Below are 14568 nucleotides of genomic sequence, written 5' to 3'. Positions count from 1 at the left end.
TGATGCCAAAGGATGTTAAAATATTTTGCATCGGTCTCCATCATGAGTTGTAGGTGGCTCTAGAGTTGAGAATGGTGTTCCTTACTATTTTGTGCTTTACCCAAACCTCAACATACATAATATATATATATTCATTTAACTATAACACATATGGTCCATGAAAGAATTGTAACTCTTATGCTCATTAATATTATAATGGCTACTACCTAAATTATAACCTAAAGTTGATAATTGATGTCCAATTAGCCAACCCTAAATTTGTAATCATTGTGGAGTGATTGAAATTACAATGGAAGTAGTTTAAATTCCTAGTATCTTAAAGGAAGTTGGTCTCTTCTAATAAAACACGAAGTTCTCTTTAATATCATTAATACAATTATGCTAGACATGAAACTAAAACTGCGTTCAATTTAACTCCATTTTATTGTCATCTTGAATGACGGGTAGGATATATTATTGATTTACCTTGATATTTCATATTAGTTAAGCTTTTTGCAAAATCACAATTAAACAACAACAACGATGAACTTGGGTCTGTTTATTATTTTAAAGAAAATTTCTTTCTCCATCTTATTCCTAATAACTCTGCAACTAAATTCATATTATGCTAAGAAACAAATTTTTTGGGTTGTAGTTTATTCCATAACACTTGCATATTAGAACAATTCAACATTACATGCCTTACAAGTAAAATACTAGACCATCAACTTTTTATTTTATAGTCCAACAACCGCTCAAGAAAATAGATTTCAAACTTGAGAGAAAAAAATATATTGAGTAGGAGTTAAAAATGTTGCATTTTTGTTAGAAAGGGCATTTGGTCTAGTGGTATTATTCTCGCTTAGGGTGTGAGAGGTCCCGAGTTCAATTCTCGGAATGCCCCTATCTTCTTTTCTCACAAGATGAGCAGCAGCACCAACCCTTTTAATATCATTTACTTGTGTACTCCACATATGTAATTATTCTTTTTTCTTCTCTCTATAGTAATTATCGCAAACTCCACATATGTAATTATTCTTTTTTCTTCACTCTATAGTAATTTTTACTTCTCTCTATAGTAATTATCGCAAATCTTCTCTCTATAGTAATTACCGCAAACTCTATTTAATTATTCTTTTTTCTTCTCTTTATAGTAATTTTTATTCTCTCTATAGTAATTATCGCAAAACCTATGTAATTATTCTTTTTTCTTCTCTCTATAGTAATTATCGCAAACCCTATTTCATTATTCTTTTTTCTTCTCTCTATAGTAATTATCGCAAAACCTATGTAATTATTCTTTTTTCTTCTCTCTATAGTAATTATCGCAAACCCTATTTCATTATTCTTTTTTCTTCTCTCTATAGTAATTTTTACATCTCTCTATAGTAATTATCGCAAAACCTATGTAATTATTCTTTTTTCTTCTCTCTATAGTAATTATCGCAAACCCTATTTCATTATTCTTTTTTCTTCTCTCTATAGTAATTTTTACATCTCTCTATAGTAATTATCGCAAAACCTATGTAATTATTCTTTTTTCTTCTCTCTATAGTAATTATCGCAAACCCTATTTCATTATTCTTTTTTCTTCTTTCTATAGTAATTATCGCAAACCCTATGTAATTATTCTTTTTTCTTCTCTCTATAGTAATTATCGCAAACCCTATGTAATTATTCTTTTTTCTTCTCTCTATAGTAATTATCGCAAACCCTATGTAAATAATTTAACAGTTCTTCTCTCCATAGTAATTATCGCAAACCCTATGTAAATAATTTAACAGCGGTCGAGATCTAAAAGATATAATAATAATTGCTCATGGATTTCATTAACAAAGAAAATAAATGAAATAATGATGATACATTCCATGAACAACTTAATATATAGCCCATAATAAGGGCATTTGGTCTAGTGGTATGATTCTTGCTTTGGGTGTAAGAGGTCTCAAGTTCGATTCTTGAAATGCCCCTCTAAAAGAAAAAAAGGACAATTTTGAAAGAAAAAAAAAAACAAAAAAAACAAAATAGTTTAGTTATCAATGGTTCCAACCCAAAGGAATGCGTGGACTTTTCAATCAAATAGGTCGTCTCTTGTCAGAATCCTTTTAAGAAAGATGCGCCCAGATACCCTTTCTTTATGGTATCGGTCATGCTATTTGAATAGCCTGAAGTCATCATAGCCTCTTCACCAGTTTCGAAGACTCCTTCGGCATCAATGTGCTCCAATGAAAGAGATCAGACCCTTTCCTGAACTAAAACCGAGCACAAAACGCCGAGGAGAAAGTCGAAAGCGAGCTCTTTTCGCGTATACGCAATCTCGAAAGCGAGCTTTGTACCTTATTGTTGACCGAATCGGATGCACGTCTGGCCTAAATTCTCTCTCAGTCACCAAGAAACGAAAGGAAGATCAGATCTGAAGTTTACGGAAGATCAGATCTGAAGTTTACGAATCGAAGAGAAAATGGATCTGAGTTCTACACGCTTTCATTTACAAAAGCTTCGCTTGCCTACGGTACTTTATTCAGGATGTGCAACAATACGGTCATCTCTCAGCCGTGTATAGAGAATTCCTTGATAATTTTCTTGGCGGATAACACAAATGAAATCGCTTCCCTGACCGCCCATCTTATGAGTTCATTCTTATCTTGTCACAATCCTAGAACTGTATTCTTTCTAGGAACTTTTAAGTCAAATAGGTCATCGATTGTCACAATCCTTTTAAGGAAGATGCGCCGAAATAACCGATGAAGAAGTTTCAGAGAGCCATATCACCTTGATGTGGTATTTTCAGGGGTCAAAGTGCAAAGCCCCGTAGTCCATCCGTGGTTAGGAAGGCAGGCATGTTGTCCACTGTCGTCACAATCCTTTTAAGAAAGATGCGCCCAAAGATACTTATATAAGGATTATTATATCATTATGGCTATGCCATTTTTATAAATAAAAGAGAGTAATGTACCACTAGCACATATAGAGAGAGGAAAGATACTTATATAAAGATTATTATATCATTATGCCTATGCCATTTTTATAGATAAAAGAGAGTAATGTCCAACAAGCACATATAGATTGAGGACTTATTGTAAGTAAAGAAAGCAATCTAGTAGTTATACTGCTACTTATGGAGAGGGAATTTGATGAACTCCACAAAAGATAAGAGCTTATAGGATGGCGGTAGCGTCCAATGCATATGACGGACCTTCTTCACAATTGCAATATCTGACCAATGAGTATTATTGTCATTTATAGCTTCTATCACAATAATATAAAATTTGGGGTCAAAGCCTATATGGGACTGAAAAGACCATTCACCACACGCTTGTAAATTAAATTATATCTACCACCTCTGAAATTTTCCACGGCAAACCTTCTAACAGCTTGTACTTCTTCATCATTGACATCCTTAATTGGAACTAAAATTTAAGGCAAATCTTCTCCACGACTCACTTTGGAACACTTTTATAGATAGTTTCAACAAACTTACTTTGCTCGTGAATACTTTGGAGTTCAATATTTATAGTTGGAGAACGCTATTCAAATTGATATGGTCGAATTTTACAACAAAGTCTAATTGAGCCTCCCTCTATTAGGAGATAGCTTCGAATCAAATTCTTTAGTTTGGACAATGGTTGCATTGTTTTAGTCAAACAACCAAGACTAGTGTGTTACCAATAGTATAAACATTTTGTACGTGTATTTTCTTACATATTAACAATTGTATACAAATAATAATTAAATATATGAGTAGAAGTTTGGACGAAGTTTTATTAAATAGGTAATCTTAAATTATATCTAAAAATATATAAGATTTTTTTTTTTTTTTTTTTATATACGAGAACAAAACACAAATTCAACAAGATGTCATTCATGCCATGTTTTAATTTTTATTCTTTCTTATTTCTCAAAGATTAAAAAAAAAAAAACAATTATCCTCCCTCAAATATGGTTTGTTATTTGATTATTTTCTCTTGAGTGAATTTTAAGTGAAACACATTCTCTACCCAAGTAATTGCCAGATCCAAGCTTCACACTAAGAGGAATCAAATCCCAAGTATCAACGTCATTAAGTGTCAATTTTTATTCTTCATCTCAACATAAATTAAACTTATTTTCGTGAAGATATCTATTTATAAAAGCAAAAAATCTCAAAGTAAAAAAAAAAAAAAACAAAAAAAGAGATATACATACTAGACATAAATATGTTACCAAATAGATATGGTAATGTCATTCTTAAAAATCTAGGACACGAATATGACAATGATACATTAATTAAAAAGAATACTAAATTAATATTAACTTAATCAACAAAAATTTGTATTTTTTTAAAATTATAATCTATATTAATAAAAAATACCATTGAACTTTGCAATTTATCTATAAAAAAAAAATCATAATTATTTAAAAAAAAATAGTTGAATTTTCAAAAAAAAAAAAAAAAACTTCAAAACTAGTCTTTAACTTTCAAAAGTGTTTAAAAAAAAGATAGATGGGGAGAAAATTGAAGGTTATTTTAGGGGAAGGTTTTGAAGATCAGTATAAGATCCCGAAAACATAACAAGAAGTAATATCCTAGCTTAAGGTCGCGATTAAGAACCTACTAGTAGGCTACTTACTAAGTTTACTCACTCCATGTTTATCATTTTTTTTCAAGTAACTAAGAGTTGGGCTTGGATGAGTGGACTTTGGAGTGTGGGCCATGGACTAAGCTCTGTTTTTAATCTAGTATTTTTTGTTCTTCTTTTGAGTCTGCTTCTTATTTTGTGTTTGTAACGAATATGTATATGTAACACCCCAAAAATGAAGAAAATCATCTCCCATAAGAATAAGCTGCTCATGAAAGACCCAAAGGATCGAAAGGAAAAAAAATTAAAGGATTAAGCAAGCACAAAGGACTTAGTCAAGTCACTCGTGTACCCCAACAAGTGATTTCAAGGAGTTAAAGGCCTTTTGAAAAGGACTGGAAAGGAAAAAGTAAATCAAAAGGGCAAAAAAGTCATTCTATCAATTATCAAGAATCTTTCTAGATTTGTAATAAGGAATCTCAAGATTCAAAATAAGCAAAAAATGATAAAATAAAATAAAAAAAAGAGCTATGAGAAATTTGTAGAAAAATTATGGATTTTTTTAGAAAAATAATAATCAAATATTCAAAAAGTGGCAAATTACCAAAATACCACTGGAAGAATGGATAATTACAAAAATGCCACTATAATTGGAATAAGAGCATCTACTGTGACCATCCGAGCAAAATCTTTCGAACTCAAATCTCAACTATCGGATCCCTCCAAAATTTGATATGATCTAGAACGAACACGCACGGATCATCACATCAAACGACTAGTATTCAAAGCCAAGGTCGGTAAGGCTATCATCGAAGTTGATACCTCCAAACAATTATCCAGAAAGTTTGATCTCTAAATAACGAAGATTCTGGAGCTTTAAATGTCGGTTTAAGCTCCTCCTATAAAGTCTGAAGTAGGAGCAACAATACGGAATAAGAATCGAGAAAGATCGATCCCCCAATCGAAGGCAATAAGCGTTTAGATTGTGGGTTTCCTACTCTAAGATTTCTTCCAAATTCGAGAGCTGAAACGTCGTAGAATAAGCTACCCACGAGATCGAAAATCTGGCATTTCGAGTGAGTTGCATACCGAGAACGATTTCTGGAAATTAAGGTCCTACACTCAAAGACGTTCATCCCAACCAATTCCTTTAGCCTGAAGATAGGATATGAAAGAGGTTGAATGAAGAAATAAGGCCTTGAAACCCCTAGAATCCGCTACCCAATAAGAAATCCTTTGTTTTATCTCCAGCGATAAATAAGATTTTGGATGAACTTTGGTAGCGAATATCTTAGGCTACGATCCACGAGAAGTTATCAAATAAATCCCTAGCCCTTTCTTGTAACATCCATCTTTAAGTTTCACGAAGAAATCGAGGAGAGAAATGTTGTAAATGTGGCTGTACAGGCCGAGTTTCAGATAGCGGCGATGCGAAAATATGCGCATCTTCTTCCTGTTCAGAGGAAGAAAACGATGATACGGCCAGTTCAACTGAACTGTCCAAGTCAAATCAAAATTTGACCTTTTCTCGGGTTTTCTAAGTAGATCTTATTTTATGAAATGTTGTATGAATCCTTATCCCGTGAGGTTATATAAGGTAATGAAGTTTGGGAGTTATTGAAAAACTTTAGTTAGCGAAACCAAGATATGGGAGAAAATGCTCATCACGATCCATATAACTTTACCTCTTAGGATAACTAAAGTGGTATCCCTGAAATAATAGATTCCCCAGATGTACCCTTGGTCTCTAATAGCTACTACGCTGCACAATATCATGCTGGGCTATTCCTAAGAACTTATAAGTTCCAAGGTTGACCCTATTTCTCTTTAGGTGGGATGCTATGGTATATGTAACATAGCAGGATTCCATGATGAACTTATTATCTCCCTCACCTAAATGAGATGCCCTGCACAACGATTTGCTAGCAGGATGCCACGATTATGACAACGCCACCTATGCACTCATGGGGAGAAAATGAAATGTTACTTCGGAAGAGTTTTCATGGTTAAAATACGATGCATGACATGACAACCTCTAAGGTTTAGTTCCTGAAAAACGAAACAAGAAATCATATCCTAGTTCAAGGCTTAGACATGTTCATGATGCCTTGGAAGGCATGAAGCGAGGCAAGTTCGGAATAACTCAAGAATGTTACATTACCAATGAGATGCCCTACACAACGATTTGCTAGTAGGATGCCACGATTATGACAACGCCACCTATGCACTCATGGGGAGAAAATGAAATGATACTTCGGAAGAGTTTTCATGGTTAAAATACTATGCATGACATGACAACCTCTAAGGTTTAGTTCCTGAAAAACGAAACAAAAAATCATATCCTAGTTCAAGGCTTAGGCATGTTCATGATGCCTAGGAAGGCATGAAGCGGAGCAAGTTCGGAATAACTCAAGAATGTTACATTACCAACTATTTTGACAAGGAGGGTTGTAGAGAACCCTTAAATTGGAACCAGGATGCTAAGAAATTAAAAAAACTTTATTTTTGACGTTGAACAATACTTGAAAGTTACAGGAACTTGCTCATAGGACCTAAGAGTTACGTTGGTCACAATGCATCTCATGGACGGTGGCGCTCGAAGGTGGATGATATAAAAAATGGGTCATGCACCATAAACTCATGGGAAGACTGTTGATGGAATTGATGCAATCGACGCTCCCCTTGATGGGTTGCCAATTAAAGACCTGACGTTTGATGTTGACTCTTTTGAAGAAAAAGCCACACGATCGAACACCTCGAAATGTCGCGGTAGCTCTAAGAACTCTATCATACGACCTGAGAGTTGAGGGCTAGAAGAACTTTCTCGTACGACCTGAGAGTTACGTTAGCCTCAATGCATCTCATGGACGATGCAAAACTATGGTAGTGCTTGAAGGTGAATGGTATAAAAAATGGGTCATGCACCATAAACTCATGGGAAGATCGTTCATGGAATCGATGCAATCGACGCTCCCCTAGATGGGTTGCCAATCAAAGACCTAACATTTGATATTGACTCTTTTGAAGAAAGAGCCACACAATCTCACACCTCGAAATGAGAACTTGATTGAGTTTGACAAAATTGAAATAAAATCACTAAAAAAAATCAAAAAAATTGAAAAAAAATTAGCCTTATGACACTTCCTTCAACTCGAAAGGCGGTAAATCAAGGATTCCTTCACCCAAGACCCATGATCCAACTCCCAACATGGAAATGATAAGCTATAGAATCATTCCAAGAACCTCAATGGATGGGTTACAAACTCACATTACCAATCTCGACAACTGGATGTGTCATCGGCGTTAGAAAAATGACCGCATCAGAGCAAGTCATGGGGATAGAAGATCCCGTTGAAGGATGATAGACCAACCGTAATCTTCAGCCCAATGAGTCAAGCTTTTGTAGAAGCAAGAACCCTTGTATTAAAGAAATTAACTCCTTTCTTATACAAAATTTGGATCAACCAAGGGATAAAGCTACAATTAGATAATGAGATCCAAGATTGAGAAACAAGATTTGGATCAACCACTCATGAAATGATGCTTGCAACTTCATCCACTACTTCAACCGTGCAAATATTTACTTTTGAATCTCCAAATGGTCTTGACTCAAACGAATCAGCTTGTAACACATGAAATGATGGTTGAACCTAGCCTATCCAATTTTGTAGATGAAGTATGAATGCTGGTTGAATCTTCTTGGCCTTTGGTTGTGTAATAGGTCCAGTTTGAACACCATGATTCTTATCATCATCCCACTCTTCAAAAGGATTCGTCCTCGAATCAGAAAAAATCATCACCTACATCAAAAGGACTCAACTCAGCAACATTGAAAGTAGAATCTACACCGTGATTCTTATCATCATCCCCCTCTTTAGGATTCGTCCTCGAATTAGAAAAATCATCACCTACATCAAAAGGACTCAGCATAGCAACATTGAAAGTAGAATGTATTGACGATTCTACGCAACATTGAAAGTAGAATGTATTGACGATTCTACGGGAACATCAATTTTATTGTTCTAAGTCATCTAAAAAAAGGAAAAAAGGAAATCATCTAAATTTAGATAAGGGAACATCAATTTTATTGTTCTAAGTCATCTAAAAAAAAGGAAAAAAAGAAATCATCTAAATTTAGATAAGATAGTAAGTAGTGCTAATTCATTGAAAAAAGGGAAAAAAGAAAAAAAGAAGTAGTAAGTTGCTAATTCATTGAAAAAAGGGAAAAAAGAAAAAAAGAAATCAGGTGCGATGAACTAAGTGCAGTGAACGTGGATCGAACACGTGACCTTTAGATCTTTAGTTTAACGCTCTCCCAACTAAGCTATCCCCGCAATCAGTAGAAATGAAAAGTCATCAGTAAATATATTTTCGCTGATTCATTGAGATTTTAACAAGAAATAATGACTAATTTTTTTTATTGAATAGTCAGGTTATGCAAATAGAAACAGGTGCGGTGAACGTGGAGATCGAACACATAACCTTCAAATCTTAAATCTGACGCTCACCAAACTGAGCTATCCCCGCTAACATTAAAAATGAAAGTTTTTAAGTAAAGGTATTTCGGCTAATTAATTGAAATTTTAGAAAGAAATGATCACTAATTTTAGATTGAATAGTCAAATTGTGCAATGGATCGAACACGAGACCTTCAAATCTTCAATCTAACGCTCTCTCAACTGAACTATCCACATTAACGCTAAAAATGAAAATTCATCCGTAAAGGTATTTTCGCTACTTCATTGAAATTTTAAATAGAAATAATCACTAATTTTTTAATAAGATATTCAAGTTATCCAACTTGTATAAGGTGCGGTGAACTATAACACGTTGGGTATTTCCGATAATTCATTGAGATTTTAGAAAGGAACAATGACTAATTTTAGATTGAATAGTCGGGTTATGCAACTAGAATTAGGTGCGGTGAATGTGGAGATCAAACACGTGACCTTCAAATCTTCAGTCTGACGCTCTCCCAACAGAGCTTCCATAAAAGACCACGAAGAAAAATAACCTCGAGAGCGTGCCGAATTGAAGGAAATAGGTTTCAAAATTAAATTGGGGATAAGAGTTCCTATCTACGGTCTCTTTTCCTTCGAATTAAGGATTCCTCTAGCTTCAGAGGAAGAAGTTGAGTAAACTTGATCAAGGAATCGAGAGCTGAAACGTCGCAGAATAAGCTACCCACGAGATCGAAAATCTGGCATTTCGAGTGATTTGCATACCGAGAACGATTTCTAGAAATTAAGGTCCTACACTCAAAGACGTTCCTCCCAACCAATTCCTTTAGCCTGAAGATAGGATATGAAAGAGGTTGAATGAAGAAATAGGGCCTTGAAACCCCTAGAATCCACTACCCAATAAGAAATCCTTTATTTTATCTCCAGCGATAAATCAGATTTTGGATGAACTTTGGTAGCGAATATCTTAGGCTACAATCCACGAGAAGTTATCAAATAAATCCCTAGCCCTTTCTTGTAACATCCATCTTTAAGTTTCACGAAGAAATCGAGGAGAGAAATGTTGTAAATGTGGCTGTACAGGCCGAGTTTTAGATGGCGGCGATGCGAAAAAATGCGCATCTTCTTCCTGTTCAGAGGAAGAAAACGATGATAAACTGGCCATCCAAGTCAAATCAAAATTTGACCTTTTCTCGGGTTTTCTCAGTAGATCTTATTTTATGAAATGTTGTATGAATCCTTATCCCGTGAGGTTATAAAAGGTAATGAAGTTTGGGAGTTATTGGAAAACTTTAGTTAGGGAAACCAAGATATGGGAGAAAATGCTCATCACGATCCATATAACTTTACCTCCTAGGATAACTAAAGTGGTATCCCTGAAATAATAGATTCCCCATATGTACCCTTGGTCTCTAATAGCTACTACGTGCACAATATCATGCTGGGCTATTCCTAAGAACTAATAAATTCCAAGCTTGACCCAAGACGTTATGCATAAACCTAGGATCACCAAAAATTCAAGAAAACACCTAGGTTAATGCAAACATCATGCTTAACAAGTTGCTAGAATCCATGCCTGAAGTAATCATTATCTCACTTCACGAAGTGTACCGCGAGGCCCCTATTTCTCTTTAGATGGGATGCTATGGTATATGTACCATGAGTAGGATTCCATGATGAACTTATTATCTCCCTCACCTAAATGAGATGCCCTGCACCACGATTTGCTAGCAGGATGCCAAGATTATGACAACGCCACCTATGCACTCATGGGGAGAAAATTAAGAGTTACTTCGGAAGAGTTTTCATGGTTAAAATACGATGCATGACATGACAACCTCTAAGGTTTAGTTCCTGAAAAATGAAACAAGAAGTCATATCCTAGCTCAAGGCTTAGACATGCTCCAAATTACCAACTATTTTCTGTAAGGTGTATTTTATATGACATGAGAATAAATTCAATTCAAGTTGGTTGGAGCAAGTTGGGAACCTAAAACTCATGTTAGTTATTATGGGTTCAAATGATTACTTTAGAAACATACAAGATTGAGAACCAACGAACCAACAACAATACCTCAAGCAGAGATCATGTTCATGAAGCCTTGGAAGGCATGAAGCGGAGCAAGTTCGGAATAACTCAAGAATGTTACACCTTATGCCTCAAGAAATTTTGTGTTTTCGCATCAAATGCTAGGTAACACCCTTTTATTTTAAAATGTCTTGTGTTGTCGTTTCCTATTCTGTGTTTTCGCATCAAGGTCATTTCATAAAGGCCCTACCAGGAGTTGAACCCAAGTGCTAACCACTGCACCATAAAATCCCTTATAAAAATTTATTTTGGAATGATTTTCCTATTTTATGCATATTCCACGAGAAGAGAGATCCTATCACGAGTCAAACTAAGTTATTGGATTCAAAGTTCTAGAGATGTTTTATCTAACTCGTTGTGATCTTGAGCACCTTTATAGTGGTTGTAGAAGTAACCCTCCAGTGTTGATTGAAGCTCTTGAAGAACATGTAATTTTATATATTTCTTATAGTTAATTTATATATTGTTGTATATTACAAACAAATTAAAATAATACTTTACATCCCAGTCTTTCTTTCTTCCGTGCAAAACTTAACATGAAAACTATATTATTTCAATATTCACTCAAGAAACAAGGGGTGAAAACTATATTATTTCAAACCCTCCATTATTGCTTTTACTTTGCGTGAAAATGCTTCCACTAAATCATGTTGCTAACTAGGTTGTTTGGTTCGGTTCAATTCTTGGGTCCACTAGATTGAATCGACCTAGCTCAATTAAACTCTTGATAATATAAAAATCATAAGTTTCTTAAATTACGTTAACTTAAAAGTTTTAACCCCTAATTTTTTTTAGAATGTTTAGCTTTGTTTCTAGTTGATTTCTAAATGCTTAGAAGTATCTAATAAGACTTCTATTTAAGGAACTTTTCTCTATAAAAGATGTAAGACTTCAGGTTTATTATTAAGGAATTTCAAATGAGTGATTTGATATATCACAGAGGACAAAAAATATTTATTTGTTTCAAATATCTTATGTCGACCATTCTTTTTTGTCAAGTATTTTGAATATTATAGTTGTGAATTACTAATGGCATTAGATTTAATCTCATTAATAACAATATCCCAAAACTCAGGTAAAGATGACATCAAAATTAATACTTTAATTTCATCTTCAAAATTTATTTCCACTTGACTCAGTTGACTTGTAATCATAATAGTCACCGTGCACAAATATTTACCACCTTAAAAGGTAAAAATTATAAAGAGTACAAGAGAAGAGTGCTTAAAATAGTTTCAAAATATAGAAAAAAAAATAGTAGGAATTGGTCAAAGTCAACATCCATTGATCACTTATGGCACAACACAACACAGATGAGGGTAACATTTTTTTATTTCTCTACTATATTAGGCCCTTTGGTTTATTGGCTTTTCAAGATGGAGACATGAATTTTTCTATGTTTGAAATAAATTTGGTTTGATTGTTTTCGAGTTAGCATTGGTACCATCAAAACTTATTTATTTCTTTGAAATGTTTGAGTTTACAATTTACATGTTTTCATTTTTCTACTTTGTCTGCCTGTATTTAGAAATGAAGAAAAATTAGTCTGAAGGTTTTAGGCAGGCAGATTGTTATAATTCTAATTTTTAACTAAAAAAAAAAATTAGTCTCGTTCTCACGCTTAAAACTACCCTATAGGTATGATCGACCTATTATCTGTTGGCTTTTTTGCCTTAATCTTTTGATGATAACAAAACTACCTTCAATTATTAACAATTCTCAGTATTTTTGTCCACAGTGTAAGGTTGGGAACAACGATTTCAACATCTTTTTTGGTTCACTCAAATTATTCTAGTCAAAAAAAATACCCGACGTGATGATGTGGTGGCAAAATTGACATTATGGACCAATAAATTTCAAAACAAAATACCTGACGTGATGATATGGTGACAAAATTGATGATGTGATGACAAAATTGACATCATGGACCAGCGGCAAAATTGACATCATAGACCAATCGAAGTATGACATTTATAAATTTGGTAGAGTAACAAATGGTGGAGTTTTCAATTATATTTATAAAAGTTTTCCATTACTTTTAAATTATAAAATCATTCCAATTACATTTATAAAGATTTCTATGAATGAAATTATAAAGAAATTATAAAGATTTCATTTTTGGTTACCTTTTAAATGGAAAGAAATAATAAAGATTTCATTAACCTTTATGAAAACTAGTGGTTACTTTTAAATGAAAAAAAAAATATATAATGATTTCATTTATGAAAACGAGTTATTACTTTTAAATAGAAAGAAATTATAACGATTTCATTTAGTTTTCATAAAGATAATTATTTGAATTACAAAATCATTCCAATTATAAGGATTTAATTTAGATTTATAAAACTTTTAATTATTTTTAAAATGTTACTCACAGTTTTCATTAACATTTTTTATAGTATTACATTTAAATATGTTATATATATATATATATATATATAATAAAAATGAATTTAAAATGTTTTTAATATTTATTTAAAATAATATATATATAAATGAAACATGTGGTCTATGATTTTTTACGATAAATTTAAAAATAAATAAATATTATTTTTCGTGGTTCATGTTTCGGTTCACGTTTTAGTAGTCCGTACCAATTCCTATTTTTACAACTTGATCGATATTTAAACTCATCACCTCTTAGTATTTTTCACAACACAACACACAGAACCTCTATCTAATTTTTTTTTTTTAAAAAGCCTCTATTGTTACCCTCTCCAAAGCTTCCAATTCTATTTTTTTTATCTTATTCTGAGAGATGTCTATTATTTCAGAGTGTTGTGGTGTGTTTCTATAAGATTTCAGACAATTGTACTGGTTTGATCCTAAGTCGTGGAAAGGATTGAGTTTGCTCTTGAACTCGTAAAAAGAGCGGTGTACTGGTTTGATCTTGATCCGTGGAAATGATTGAGTTTGCTCTTGCACTCGTAAAAAGAGCGGTGTAGCGGTTGGGCTCTGATCCGAGGAAAGAGTCAGAAAGTTTTATTCAAATTCCCAAGAAGTGATTGTGGAGTGGAGTAGGTCGAGTTTGACTGAACCACTATAAAACTATTACATTTTCTAACCTTTTCCTATTTAAGTTCTATACTAAAACAAAAATTAATAATTACATTGTTGAAACCCTATTCACACCCCGTGGGTTGTCATATTGATCCAACATTATCCTTCCACCAATAGGAGCAAAAGGCAACGTTACTATGTGAAACTAGTTTCATGTCATTCATTCAACAATAAGGGTGTTAGCATGCATTTGGAAATGAACCCATATTTAAAAAATTTAGATAAAATAGAAAAGAATTGTTATCTCAAAGACAATGATACTATGTGAAACTAGCCTCAAGATGCTTCTTTAACTCTTAGGGGCGGTAAACCAACGGTTCCTTCACCCAAGACCCATGGCCCAACTCCCAATATAGAAGGGATAATCTAGAGAATCATTCCAAGAACCCTAACGGATGGGTTATAAACTCAGATTATCAAG

At 33.5% G+C, this 14568-nt stretch overlaps 3 non-coding genes across 3 annotated transcripts; 2 read left to right on the top strand and 1 right to left on the bottom strand.

Moving 5' to 3' along the window:
* The first annotated feature begins 811 nt into the window (after positions 1-811).
* Positions 812-883, top strand: TRNAP-AGG. Its single transcript has one exon. It is a non-coding gene; the product is annotated as a tRNA-Pro (tRNA).
* Positions 884-1877: 994 nt separating this feature from the next.
* Positions 1878-1949, top strand: TRNAP-UGG. Its single transcript has one exon. It is a non-coding gene; the product is annotated as a tRNA-Pro (tRNA).
* Positions 1950-8799: 6850 nt separating this feature from the next.
* TRNAF-AAA lies at positions 8800-8872 on the bottom strand. The gene has a single exon. It is a non-coding gene; the product is annotated as a tRNA-Phe (tRNA).
* Between the last annotated feature and the right edge of the window lie 5696 nt (positions 8873-14568).

Source organism: Cucurbita moschata, unplaced genomic scaffold (assembly GCF_002738365.1).
Source record: "Cucurbita moschata cultivar Rifu unplaced genomic scaffold, Cmos_1.0 Cmo_Scf00104, whole genome shotgun sequence".
Taxonomy (NCBI): domain Eukaryota; kingdom Viridiplantae; phylum Streptophyta; class Magnoliopsida; order Cucurbitales; family Cucurbitaceae; genus Cucurbita; species Cucurbita moschata.
This window is presented reverse-complemented; position numbering and strand designations above follow the sequence as displayed.